Source organism: Notamacropus eugenii, chromosome 4, assembly GCF_028372415.1.
Source record: "Notamacropus eugenii isolate mMacEug1 chromosome 4, mMacEug1.pri_v2, whole genome shotgun sequence".
Classification (NCBI taxonomy): domain Eukaryota; kingdom Metazoa; phylum Chordata; class Mammalia; order Diprotodontia; family Macropodidae; genus Notamacropus; species Notamacropus eugenii.
The window spans coordinates 452,086,113-452,100,759 of NC_092875.1; the positions used below are offsets into that span (position 1 = coordinate 452,086,113).

General features: G+C 36.8%; 1 long non-coding RNA gene across 1 annotated transcript in view; it reads right to left on the reverse strand.

The window, feature by feature from the left end:
• Nucleotides 1-1,148: 1,148 nt before the first annotated feature.
• LOC140498653 (uncharacterized) overlaps nt 1,149-14,647 on the reverse strand; it is a 39,086-nt gene continuing 25,587 nt past the window's right edge. Inside the window, exons 3-6 of the long non-coding RNA XR_011965164.1 lie at nt 6,436-6,531; nt 3,871-3,941; nt 2,483-2,583; nt 1,149-1,664 (exon numbers count right to left, since the gene is read on the reverse strand). This is a non-coding gene — a long non-coding RNA (uncharacterized lncRNA). The remainder of the gene's footprint in view (nt 1,665-2,482; nt 2,584-3,870; nt 3,942-6,435; nt 6,532-14,647) is intronic.

Below are 14,647 nucleotides of genomic sequence, written 5' to 3' on the forward strand. Positions count from 1 at the left end.
TGCACCACCTAGCTGCCCATCAAATAGCATATATTCAAAGATGGAAGAGGCCAACTTCACTTCAGGTTGTTAAAGGAAGAGATTGTGCTTCCCCTCTTGGCAAGAATTAAAGTTTCCCTTGGAGAAGAGTAGAGGGAAAAGAGACTAGAAGATGTCTCTTCTATCTCTCTTACATCACACATAAGGACAACCCTCTCCCTTACCATGGTATGGAATACTTTTTGTAAAACCTTCCTGAATGTCTGTCAATAGACCACAGCTGATGAGTTTTCAGTTTCCCATCCTACTTTATCTCTAGCAACTTCTTCAGCTCCATTTAAGTGAATAGTAGAAAGAATGAAAACTATGTTTTAAAACATCTAATCTATTACAATTTAGCTAGAAAGTACTTTGTCTAGAATAGGAATATTCATTTAATATTTAATTATTAAATATTCCTCATTTGGAGAATGAATAAAGGGGAGAAAAATACCCCTTAGCTATATAATACTCACTATATGACTGGGTCTACCCAAAGCCAAAACATCTAGTCAACGCCTTCAATTTCATTAAAAATTCAGGCAAAAAAAAATTCAGGTAATATGGAAATTTGTATCATGTAGATTGCATATTTGGGTAATTGCCTGAATTTTTTAGTTGGATTAATTGAATGTGTGTAGGCAATATGAAAAAAACCCAATACATGTCTTTAAATTTACCAAATTAAATCACTGCTTTGGAAAAGTGAACTCATCACAGAAATCTCCCTTGATGTTGCTTCAGAAGCATATTTAACTCTCCCTAGCTTATGTAGTCTAATAAAAAGTCAATGATCTTTTTGCCCAGACAAAACCAAGGACAGATTTAGCAACCAAAGCATGTATATTTAAAACTTGCCCCTTACTTAGCATGTGTTAATATGATGGTGCATACCAATGGAAGAAAATAAAATCATCACGAGTAATAACTGCTAAACACACTCACTATGGATTTTTCAACATAGGACATTTAGATGATTCAAACTTTTTTAAAGTCTTTCATTATCAAAGGGAAATACTAAAGGAATATCTGTTTAAAGACATTGTTTTTTAACATATCCATGTTTTGATTTGTGCATAGGAAAAGACAAAAGCACAAACACAAAAGGAAAACAGCATATTTTTATTGCATTCATTTGGTTTTTTTAATGGGCTTGCCAATTAAAATTGGATTTAAAAAAAAACAGCAAGGCCAACTGCTACACACACACATACAAACCCACATATCTGTGTAGGGCATTCATTTTTTAAAACTTAGCAAAATGTGGATTAAATTATTGGTTTTGAAACAATCCCTAAAAAAAATGGCATTACATGGGGATGGAAAAATCAGTAGATTCTAAATAGAGCCACACTACCATTGGTATAACTAGAGCTTGAACTGAAATGCTAGTATGAACTGGTTGAGTCCCCCAAGGTTAATGAGAAACTTGTAAATACTGTTATTCAATAGATGTATATTTCCAAACATTTCACTTCACTTGTGCCAAAATGGAGCCTGCAAGGACGCTGACTTGTAGCCTTCCCACAGTCTGGTCTCAGCTGGAACCTTCTACATGGAAGTAAATGTCAGCTCTCTTTGGTCATGATTCCTTTGGCCCCAAGGTTGTCCTTTTCCATGCCTCTGCCCAGAATGGAAAGAAAAACCTGGAGAGGAGATGGATACACCTGGGTTTTGTTAGCTGGCAGAAAAGTTGGCATGTACTAAAAGGATCAAGTGTTGAAAGAACTTAAGGTTAGTTAGGAATGAGAGAGAGAGAGAGAGAGAGAGAGAGAGAGAGAGAGAGAGAGAGAGAGAGAGAGAGAGAGAGAGAGAATATCTCATCGATTTTTTTTTTTGCCTGTAAAGGAGAAAGATCTGAAAGAAGCTAAAGTCCTTGACACTTTAATATTGCTTGGTATCATTAGGCAGCTGTATTTAATTTGATATTCAAAAGTGAAGGCCTGTGTCCAAAATGAGCCAGGAGAAACTTATTTTTGGAAGGAAGACTTAAATAGCCCAACTTGAACTAACATTTCCCTCTGTTACCCCCAAAGAAGATCTTGCACTGCTTTTGAAAGTGTTTCAAAGTTCCTTCAGCACTAATATGTACAGCAGAAAAGGCAGCTGCCTATATACTAGGCTATGTAACAGTGAACTGAAAGAGCTCAAACACTCAAATTTCTGCCCATTTAGCAAATGATCCATAAGAAGAGTTTTATTCCTTGGCTTAAACCAGAGGTTCTTAACCTGGGGTCTGGAATTTTATTTTTAATAATTTTATTTTCATATAATTGGTTTCCTTGATATTCCTATGTATTTTATTTTAAGCATTTAAAAAATTATTTTAAGAAGACATGCATAGGTTTTATCAGACTGCCAAAGGGGTCCTTGATCCCACTCAAAAAATTAGGAATCCCTCTTTTAAAATAATGAGGCACTGCCTCTATGGGGTAACACATTAAGCTTTATCCAGTTTACTTACAGCTCTGTTTGATTGAGTTTTGCAGATCTTTTGCTGTGAACAAGTTTAGATTGAAAAACTAATGGAGAAAGAAAGAACCTCAGGGAAGGGGTAGCAATGAGCTGGAAAAGAAGCACAGAAAGAAAAGGTGAAAACCAACTCTGTCTATGTTGCTAGGTACAGACTAGATGCTCAACAAACATTAACTTGACAAGATTTGAAACTTTCCTACTTGTAACCAAATAAAGAGCAAATAAATATATCTGCAAACATTCACATCTTTCTGTACAATGCTCTTGCCATCTCCATAGGACTTAGTCCTAATTTATAACTCACTCCCTCGATTTAAAATTGATAACTGGATTTGGAGACAAAGGACTCAGGCCTTCAGCAAAGGCATTTACTCACACGACATCACAAGAACAGTAATCACAAATAACTCCCCATTCCCAAAACAAGAAGCCTACTTTTTTCAGGGTGTTGCTAACCTTTCTTTCTCTATAGGATTCAGCTGAGCTAGCTCTTCATTGGGCAGTAGCAATCTTATCCATCTTCAGCCTCTGGCAGGGCGGAGGGATTCTGGTTCTGAGATCTCCTCAAGTGTAATATTATCGTTCTGCTTTCAGATACAGTATTACAAAGTTCTTTATGCTGCACTAACAATTCTTCATTTACAATTGGCAGAAGATTCTTTTCTTTGACCCTCTCAGAGCCTCAGAGCCAGGGCCATCCCTTACCTCTTGTCAACAGATGGGAAAAGACTGGCCTCTTCTTTTCCACAGATCATCCCTTCTCAAAAATTTCTTTCTTCTATGAACAAACTCAGGAAGATAAAACCTGCTTACTACAGGCCCAATATTCTCTCCATCCTGCCGTCTACCTGCCCCGCTTCTAGAATGGGGAATGCCTATTTGCATTTCCCTCTTTACCTTTCAATATCTCTGTCTTTTACTCTCTAAAAACCTTCTGCTTCTAATGAAGTTTCACCTGGGGACCTCTTTTACAATAATATTTGTTAAACCATTCTATATCTTCCTTTACAAGGTATTTTCCTTTTTTCTCCCTAGGGAACAGTATATTCAAATTATGGTGAAATTAGTTTATCTGGCATTCTATCAACCAAGAATTTATATTAACTGAAATGTCCATACTTCATTAGTACAGTGATTATTGATGTTCATTATGAGGCCGCTACTGTACTACAAGTTTATGAAGTCCCCTCTGAATCTTCAAAGAAATATTATGATAGTATTTTCAGTGTTAAATTTTATTGTACTTCAATTTTCTGAAAATTGTTGGGCCCCAGAGATGATCACTCATTATTAACCAGAATATTTGAGATTTGATTAAACAGAAAATCCAGTTCCACAACCATGCCAGACAAGAAAGAATTTAACTCTGTGTAATACCTCATAATGTCCTTTTCATTGGGAAAGGCCACACAGATATCAGTGGAGGACTGTATTCATCAAAAGGACACCTATAATAACAGTGAAAGCAGATTATGAAAGTTCAGATTTTGTAAAAATTAAAATTATAATTTTATTTCATTCTTTAAATTGAGTCATCTACTGAAAGAGTAGCCAAGGTCGCAGTGGTTATGTCTAAACTGCTTCTCAAGAGCCCATGTTTTGACTGTATCAATTGGTCCTGTGAGTCACACAACGTTATATCTGAGTCAATCAGTCAGTTCAGTTCAGCAAACAGCTCAATTGATTCCCTAGTCTTCCCCACTCTCCACTCTTCCCCCACACTGAATTGGTCATTTGTTTTCTGAATTGACCAGCTAGAACAGTGGCTTGATCATTGTGTAGACAGCCTCAAGATCCAGCCCTTGCTGACCAGCCAACATAAATCCTCTAACTGCAGATCTGGTGAAACCCACACAAAGACATGTATTGTGCAAGTTGGCTCAGTCTGGGTGATGATAGACTGATCTTCTAACATTCTGAATAGAGCACATGAAGAAGCCGCTGTCTAGCTAACAAGACTCAACTTTCCTCCATTGAAGAAGTCATTTCTCCCTTTAATTAGTTCTCTAATGGCAATAAACTGAATGTCAGGCATTTAAAAGACCCAGGCCCATTCTCCTCATTCAGGCAAAACTTGCACTGCAATTTCCACTGAGGGAGGAAATGAGATTGGGTCTATGGTACACACTTCACACTGAAACATTTTTTCTTCTCCAAAACTTTTTTTGGGTGTTGTTTTGGCCTGGAATACAAAAAGCCCAAAAGAATTATATAAGAACAATTTGTAAGTGTTGTTTTGAAATATGTAACTAGTACTATCAGTTGGTGGTTCCTTCCATTTTGTGCATTACCATTTTCTGACTACAATTTAAGAACATTTCGCTGCATGTTACCATCAATCATCCTTAACCCAGAAGTGTGCTGTACATTAGTAACAGTTAATTGGCATATTTAAAGTAAATAGCTACTTAGTTGTATTGTAAATCTTTTGCATACAAATCTAGGATGCCACATGGTTTGTTTGTTTCAATAACAAACATTCCTGTCCTTAGTATTGTACCTCTGACAGGAGTCAGTTAGAGATGAGATGGTATTAAAATAGCCTCCACACTAGAGTATTGCCAAAATAACTGGAAAAATAAGATCCAGCTATTCTTTGCTTCCAAAATGATCACCAATATAAGAAGAAAGAAATCAAGCCTTTCAGAATTGTACACAAGGAAAAACGAACTATCACGACAGCATGAAAAAGAAAACAGATATTCAATTTATTTCAATTCTGCTAAACAAATCTTCATTCAGCACCTCCTATGGACCAAGCACAGTTGCTAGGCAAGGACAATGGAAAGACAAGAAGGAAATTATCTCTGCTCTCAAGAAGCTTACTTTTACTGGAAAGAGTGGTAAATATACATTCAAAAAAAGCTAAATGGAAAAAGGGAAACAAATAAGGACAATATTAACTATTTTTTTTCTAATTTGTTATATTATCAAGGAGGAAGAATCTCCATTTGCATGGGATCAGACAACTAACCAACAAATCTGTGCCAAGCATTATCCTAGTTGCTGGGGATATAGACCTAAAAGAAATCATTCCTACCATCAAGAGGATTAAATTCTATCTGGAGAGATTTCTTGTATACATTCAAAGTAAGTGCAAAACATTTTTTTGGAGGGGAGGTCCCAGCAGATGGGGGAAGATAAGGAAAGATTCCATCTTTAAGATACTTTTTTAAATGTGTAAAAATCCATGTTAAAAAATACAGTGAAGGTCAGGAAGTTTGACAAAGTAAAACAATATGTTAAATATGAGAATCGGACTCTGTAGCAAATTAGTTTATCCCAGTTTTCAGTGCTAGTTATTCATTACAAGAACTTTCCCAATTACAAGATAGAACACCACTTATGAGTTTACTGTGTTTTTTTTCTAACCGGGCCTTTGATTTCATTGGTGTTGCAAACTGCACTCCTTCTACAATCAATCTATAATTAATCTGTCGATGAAGTATTTATTAAATGCCTGCTCCATGAAGTAGTAACTGTGCTAGGTCTCGGGGATACAGCTACAAACAAGCAAGCAATCCATCCCTACTCACAAGGAGTCAACTTTATGATGGTTCAGACAAAAAGTATATATTTGAAAAATCGACAAAGCAGAAATATAAAGCTAATAAATACATATATATGCAAAGTAGTTAAATATGCAAATAAGCTATTGATCGCCATCTTAGAGTCTTGGAGAGTTTCTAGGGTTTAGTTGACTGATTAGGCCAGACTTACATGGCCAGTAGGCATCTAAATTGGAGTTTGAACTCGTCTTCCTAGCTCCCAAATCAACTATTTACTAATCTATACTACTTTTCTGACTTATAGATATCCTATAGGAATGAGTATCTGTTTTCTGCTCTACTTACCACAGTGGTCAGATTTATTGGAACTGTAAAGAACCTTTGCTCCTTGAAGCCTCCCAATCTTTTTTCAACATGACCTGAACATACTCACCATGTGGACACGATGGTTATAGCCTTCTGTGGGAGGAGGAGCATAGAGTGAAACTGGACATGTTTATCCCATATTTGCCTTATGATAAAATATTTCCTGTAGGAACAATATCATAAAAAGTTGATTTAATCTGAAGCTTAAATCACATTAATCATATAGTATTGTTCTTAATATCATTAGTGATAAAAGTACTAATAAGTTTAATAACCTTTCTATGAGTTGACCTGGGAACCAAAAAATAATTTTTAAAAATGTTTTAATAGAACAATATTTTCTGAATTCCAAACAGGTCACTTAGATCAACTTTTGAAATACAGACAGTTCTGGTTTTACTTAAAATTCATGTTATACGAATTTAACAATGGGTAAAGATTTCTGAAAGAAATCTATATTTCAAAAATCTACCTATGTTAACTTTACCGTATAGGACTGTACCGTCTGGCTCTGCCCCTGACCCTTGACTGGGAGCTCCAGGGTCTCCCACCCCCAACAAAAAACAAAATAAAAACAAACAAAACAAAACAAAACCCTCCAAGTAAAAGCAGAAAAATCAAGATGAGAAGAGCATGCCATAGCCTTCGCTGATGCAGGATCAGGGGCTTAGCTTGAGACCTCTGGAACCAAGAGAGAGGACCTTTGTCCTATTCAGCCCACCCACTAGTGTCTGGCCCAGGTATCTGCTTTCCATCTATGTGCTTATGTACTGCCTGCCTATCTGTGACCCAGTGTTTTACCAGTCCTCTACTATCCATGTCTGTATTGGGCTCTCATATGCCTGTCCCCACCACGTTCCTCGTCTGGATTCTAGCCAGGCCACCACATAGCTGACCTCATCCCCAGTGTTCTTTCTATTTATTTTCCTTCTCTTGTTCTTGAACTATGTGCCAGCTCTCTCCCTCCACACGGGACAGCCTTTTTCTTGACTATCTCCCTCCAGTCCCTGCTTCTGCAGGGAAATCTGAATTATGTAAAAATCATCCACTTACTCAAAGTAAGAACTCTCCATAGACTTTGTAATATTAGAAGCTGCCTGTTTTGTTGATTGCTAAAACTAAATAGACAGTGTTGTTTTTCTTTGTTGTTTCACAGGGTTATCTAAATTGGCCCCTAGTCAGAGGAACTGGCAGACAGGGATGTTCAAGAAACAGGGAATTCACTCTCATTCTCACATGGACATGGCATTTAGTTGATGATAAAGTTCTAGCCCAAAACTTGGGGTTTTGTAAGGGATTAAGGAGTATTTTAGGGATACCCCTTAGGGTATTAAGTAAGGGATTAGGGTGTTAAGTAAGGGATTAAGTAAGGTATCTTAGCAGAATATGGAAAACAAACAGAATGAAAAATCAGTTGCCTGCTATATTTTAATGTCCCCCCCAAATCTCTCTACACTAATCAATGCCCACATATTTCAATGTCTCCCGGACATTTTCAAACAAGTATCCTGCAATCATTTCACAAACCATGGTAGAGATAAAACTTCTAGTCTTCCACCTAAATTACCTTTATTATAATGAACTTTTCTAAGTGATTTTAGCACTGCTTCCAACCTTTCTGTGTCCACTATCTTGAACTTTCATTAAAGACCTTTTTTACCACTGATTCATACATGTAAACATACTTCCTTTGCCAAATCTTATTATTTCTTTATATGTACAACCTCATTTTGTATGTTTTCCTTCATCTGCAATATGAAAACCCTTGCCCAAGTTACAGTTAACTCATGAAAGTTAAGTAACAGAAGGAAGGCACTAGAATAAAGAAAAGTTGGGGAAGGATTCCTGTAGAAGGTAAGATTTTAATTGGGATTTAATGAAAAACATGGAGGTCAACAGTCAGACTGGAGGAGGGAGAGTGAGGCATGGGGGTCAATCAGAGAGAATGCATAGAGCTAAGCAGACACAACCAAAGAAAGATCTCTGATAATACTTCATTAAATGTACATTTTTTCCCTTGAAGGATTATATTCAGTTTTTCTTTGTAGGTTATTCTTGGTTATAACCTTAGTTCCTCTCACTTCTGGAACATCATATTCTAAGACCTCCAGTCCTTTAATGTGGAAAGTGGTAACTCTTATAATCCTGACAGTAGCTCCATCATAGCTGAATGTTTGTATGTTTTTTTGTTTGTTTTTCTGTGTGCTTGCAATATTTTCTTCTTGACCTGGGAGCTCTAAAATTTCACTACAGTATTCCCAGGAGTTTTCATTTTGGTATCTCTTTGATGAGGGGATCAGGGGATTCTTTCTATTTCTGTCTTACCTTCTGATTCTAATATATTGAGGTCATTTTTCTTTATAACTTCTTTAAATATGATTTCTATTATTTTAAATCTTGAATTTCTCATAATTCAATAATTCTTAAATTCTCTCATCAATCTATTTTTCAGGTCAATTCTTTTTTCAATGAGATATTTCACATTTTCTTCTTTTTTCCTTTCTTTTGACTTTATTATTTCTTGATGTCTCATGGAATCATTAGCTTCTACTTGCTTAAATCTAATTTTTAAGGAGTAACTTTCTTCTGTGAGTTTTCATACCTCTTTTACCATTTGGCCAATTCTGGTTTTACTTTTAAGTGTTATTTTCTGTAGTATTTTTGTGCCTGTTTTACCAAGTTGTTGATTGTCTTTTTATTATTTTCTTGTGTCACTCTCATTTTTCCCAATTTTTCCTGTACCTCTTTTATTTAATTTTTTAAATCATTTGTTAGCTCTTCCAAAAATTCTCATTGGTTGGTGTCCAATTCATTTTTGTTTTCCTTTGAGGCTTTGCAAGTATATGGTTTGACACTGTTGTCCTCTTCTGAGTTTGTGTCTTGATTTTCCCTGTCACCATGATAGCATTTTATGGTGAAGTTGTTTTGGTATTGTTTTCTCATTTTTCCAGACTATTTCTTGACTTTTTAATTTTCCATTAAAGTTGGGCTCTCTTTCTTGGGTGGAGGGAGCACTATCCCAAGCTTTAGGCTATTTTGTACTGTTGTTTTCAGAGCTAGTTCTGGGGCTCTGTAAGTTTTTGATATTTCCAAAGTGGTGTGATCTGAAGAGAGGCGTGGTCACCAGTCTCCTGGTCTGTCCTCCTGTCTTTACTCAGGAAGGGCCCCTGCTCTCCTGAAACATCAAATGCTAGCACTCTCTTGTGCCCTGAAACTGAGACGCCAAACTGCATATAGGCAATGCAACAGTGTCCTGAACCCAGTGCTTGCAAAGGGTCCCCAGCAATCTCTTTCTGACCAGTTGTCTGACCCCTTTACCTTCCGTGGGCTAAGGGATCCCAAAGCTGCTATAGCAGCTATCACAGCCATCTTGAAGGCATGTTTCTGCTGTGTATACTCTGGGCCAACCCCTATTCCAGTGTCACAGATATCTCCTGCTGACCTTCCTGGGCTGGAAAAATGTCTCACCTTGACCTTTTGTTGACTCTGCTACTCCAGGATTTGAGGTCTTATTTGAAAGTTGCTTTGAGGGGAATGTTGAGAGACAGAATTGATTCTCTGACCCCTCCCCCAACTTACCCCTCTTCCAAACTTTTTATCAAGGGCTCCCAATCACTTAGGCTCAAAGCTTCAGATGATGCTGTCCTCCTCACTGCCCCTCACCCCACTTGCCCATCAATTTCTACCTCCACAATATTTTTTACATCCCTCTGCTCTCTTAATTCATATAACCACCATGCTGGTTCAGACCCTCAACAACTCATACCTGTACTATTGAAATAACCTCCTAATTGATCTACCTGTCCTTTCTCCTCTGCTTCTCAGAATTCAGTTTTCTTTAAAACTTGGCTCTAATACCACGCGCTATATGAGACTCTTCCTGATTTTCCCACCTGATAGTCCTTCCCAACCAACTTACCTCTCATTTATTTTGTATATATTGATTTTGTGTGTATAAATGTATACATACACATATATACACATATACTTTTGTTTATATTGTCTTGTCATATAAAATATAAGTTCTTGGAGGCTAAAGAGTCTGATTTTTTTTTTATGTTCCCATTGTCCAGCACAGAACCTTATACATAGAAAACCCGTAATCAATGATTGTTAATGGATTGACGAATTGCTCTTGGGAGTTTCATTTGTATTAGAGCACTAGTGATTGCCAACACTTTTTAGTAAAGATTCTGAAATAGCAATGCTCAGATCCACTGGCACAAATAATTCAACTCCATAAAGGCTTCCAGTACTTGAGGGAGGTGTGCTTTTTGTACTGTGTCTTCGTTGACTTAGTGATATGATCAATTTGGATTTTTCTTCAAAACTCTGGCAGACTGTTTGGGCTGGAGCTAGGTGGAGAGGAGTGGCACCATCTGGTGCAAGAGCTTTATTCCTTGTTAGTGCTGCAATATTCTGGTATTTTCCACAGTTCAGTCAGTAGCAAAGGTAAAAAAAATAAGCAGCCCAAATTGGGAAGTTGTGAGATGGTAAAATGGCTCTTGATGCTGTCTGATCCCATCATTGGTTTCATTAGTATAGGGATTCTTTTCAGCTCAGACAGTTGGTGGCATATGGTTTCACTCTCCACAAAGATGGTTCTTGACTATAGATTTGTCAATCTCAACAGAGCTTCCAGGCTTGCCAGACCCGATTTATATCAGAGGCACCAAATAGCTCATGATATATCTCCTCTGATGAGTAAGCGCCACAATCCTGGTTAACATTTATGATCTGGAACTGAAAGGCAAGGAAGATGGCTCCCCCCTACACACACACACACACACACACACACACACACACACACACACACACACACAATTCCCCACAATCCCCACCCAATCTTCATGCTTTTTCTTCCCCAAAAAATTATTTTCACTTCAACATCAGTGACATGTGGCCTCAGGGAACATGAGAACAAATCATGCCCAGACCAGTTATGGTTTTATTTGTTTGTTTCTTGTGTTCAAACTAAACAAGACTTTTTTTCTTTACTTGTAAATCAAATCTTCTGCTGCTTCATAACTGCAGGTGTAACAATATAATTGAGTGTTTAATGGAAAAAAGTGATCATCCTTAACACATTATTGAAGATGGTGTAACCCAAAGAAATTATCTAAGATCTGTGAGCCAAGAGAATTGAGTGATGATAGATCACAGTTACATTGTTAGGACAAATGAAATATTAGATGTGAAAGTACTTCATAGATTTTTTTAAAGTATTCCACAAATGCACAGTTAAGCTGAATCAGAATTCAGCATTTTCTGAGCGAAAAGAAGACAAAGGAAGGGACACACCCACAATTTCTGGGTAATGGTATTCATTCACTTTTTGCAGATGACAGAGAGAAAGCAGAAATATGTAATTCCTGCTTTGCTTCTACTCTCTCTATCAAGAAGAATGATCTTCAAACCACGGAAGGTAAGACAAATGTAGTTAACAGGGAATTGAAGGCCCAGATAAGTAAGTAGACAGAAAAAAGAGTATTTAATTGGTTAAAATGAGTTCAGGTCCCCAGGTCCAGATGAGTAATATCTCAATGTGCTCAAAGAACTTACAGGTATGATTGCAGAGCCATTGTCATTTCTCTCTGAACAATGATGAATCAACAGACATCATTCTGCCATGGCATCATGATGTGGCATTGCACCTTCTCAACCAGACTTTGAGGCCTTGCCCTGGGGTCATGGTACCCTAACTGATGAAAGTTCTTATGTCTACACCAACCAGTCAAATGTGCTCTACATATTTTTATTCCATGATATCTTTCCTCTTTTTCTGCCTCTTGTTCTGGGAATTATTATCAAGTCAACACTACCATTGTTTATGGAAAGGGTATGTTAATTTGGTTGTTCTATGTCCCCCTTCTCCATTGTGTGATTTTCCAGTCTCTAACACCCTTCCTTTGTGCAAAACTCTCCTATGTGTTTTGTCTCTCACTATCAGAAGACAAACTCTTTGAAGGCAAAAACTACCTTTATTTTGTATTTGAATTATCCTTACTTAACAGTACCTGGCACAAAGTAAATATTTGCTATATTTTTCATAAATTCATTTGTGATAGACAGTAAAAAATATTTCAAAGGGCTAGAGACAGGAAAACATCCAGAATTTCAAAAATTTGCAAACAGTGATTGTCAATTTATTGACCTGGGATCTTGATTTTGATACCAATAAAATTTTCTATTGTATTATTAAACGGTTGTAAACAGTTGAAAAGGGAAGTAGTGATCATTGGCATCCAGCAAGGGTTCCCAACTATCTAGACCAGAAGTTCTCAACCCCTGGAGGGGTCCATGGATAGTTTTCAAGGGGTCTGTAACTTTAGATGGGGAAAAATTACTTCTTTATTAAAAATAATTGGTTTCCTTTGTGGTTCTGTGCATTTTATTTTATATATTTAGAAATAGTCTTCTGAGATAGGGTCTGTACTATAGATTATATAAGCCTATGAACTCTACAAGCTTTACTAGATCACAAAAGGGAACTATGATACCAAAAAAAAAATAAAAATAAAAAAAAACTTTGATCTAGACAGAAGAAACTTAGCAAGGGTCTGCTCTAAACTCCCAGTTTTACAGATGAAGAAATTTAGACTCAGAGAAGATTTAACTTGCTTAGGGTCACTCTAGAAGTCAGTAGAAAAACTAAAATTTGAAATATATGATTTCAAATCTATTCTTTTCACTGTAGTACATTAGCTCTCATGAGAAAATATTCCATGTGATTAGACCAAGTCCAACCCACTAAACTGTAAAATATCTTGATTACAAGTCTCTCCCCATTCCACTGCACCTACCACTCAGCTGCCAAGGTGATTTTCCTAAAATGCAGGTTTGACAATGTCACCCACCTCCTTCTCAATAGATTCAAGTGTCTTCCTATTAATTCTAGGATCAAATATAAAATACTCTGCTTAGCATTTAAGGCTCTTCACAGTCTGGCTCCTTGCTTTCCTAGTACTCTTACACTTTCTTTACTTTCCTCCATGTGCTCTATGATCCAATCATACTGGCTTACTTCTTCTTCACACACAATATTCCATCTCCCATCTCTGTGCCTCTGCATTGGCTCTGCGTTGGCTCTGCATTGGCTCCCATGATTAGAATGCTTGCCCTACTAACTTCCACATCCTGGCTTCCTTCGAGATGCAGTCTTCTACAAAAAGCCTTTTCCAGTACCCTTTCTCCTCCCATTCTTGACTGCTAGGGTCTTCCCTCTAAAATTAGCTTCCATTACACTTGACCTATCTTGTACATACATAGTTATTTGTATATTTTCTCCCCCATTAAAATGTAAAGTCCTTGAGGGCAGAGACTATTTTTTGTTTGGTTTTTTTTGTCTTTCTTTGTATCCCCAGTACTTAGCACAGTGCCTGGCACATAACAAATGCTTAATAAGTGCTCCTTCACTGATCTATTACTGCCATGTTTTAGAGAGCTTTCACTAATGTGTAACGACAATAAAGGGGCTAAAAGAACTCAAAAACATTAGGGAGTAAATGCATGTTTACTCCATTTTTAAAATTCCATTTTTACCCTATGTTTACTCCATTTTGCCAAATGGAGATATGTGGAAGCCAAGGGCAAAACTTGTGTAGAAAACAAGCTTGTTTAAAATCTATATGGAGGAGAAGAATAGACATTTTTGAATGCTGGCTAACAAAACAGCAAAAAGAAGTTAAGGGGAAAACAAGCCTGCAGAGATCTGGATGTGAGACACACAGCTAAGACAGATAATCTCAACAGTATTTGTAGATAAAACTGGAAAAAATAGATTCAAGCAAATAGGTTTGAAATCTACCAGATATTTCTGTGGTTTCTATGATGATGTTTTCTCATCAGTTATGATCGTGGAACTACTGAATTTGGACTCAGTCACTGATCTTTCCAGTAGAACAGCCTCAACTAGAAGAAAGAGTACACACTAGCAGCCATATAAAAGGCAAAGTAAAAGGGCATGAATGGAATAAAAAAAAAAGAATGCTGATGGAGTTTTAGAAAACTGCAAAGTTGGGTTTTTTTAAATATTTTACATTGAAATTCATTTATGTAAATGATTACAAATACAATTTACTTTGTTGGATTGCTGTGAGATATTATGTTCATTATTTATGTTTACATGTGTGGGTTTTAACAAAGAAGGGGCTTGCTATCTATCCAAAACACACTAAGTAGATACAAAATGGTATGATAAAATGGAAAGAGTGCTCAACTTGGAATCATAAGCCCCAAGTGTGAATCATGGTAGTATCAGCGACTACCTGAGATACCTT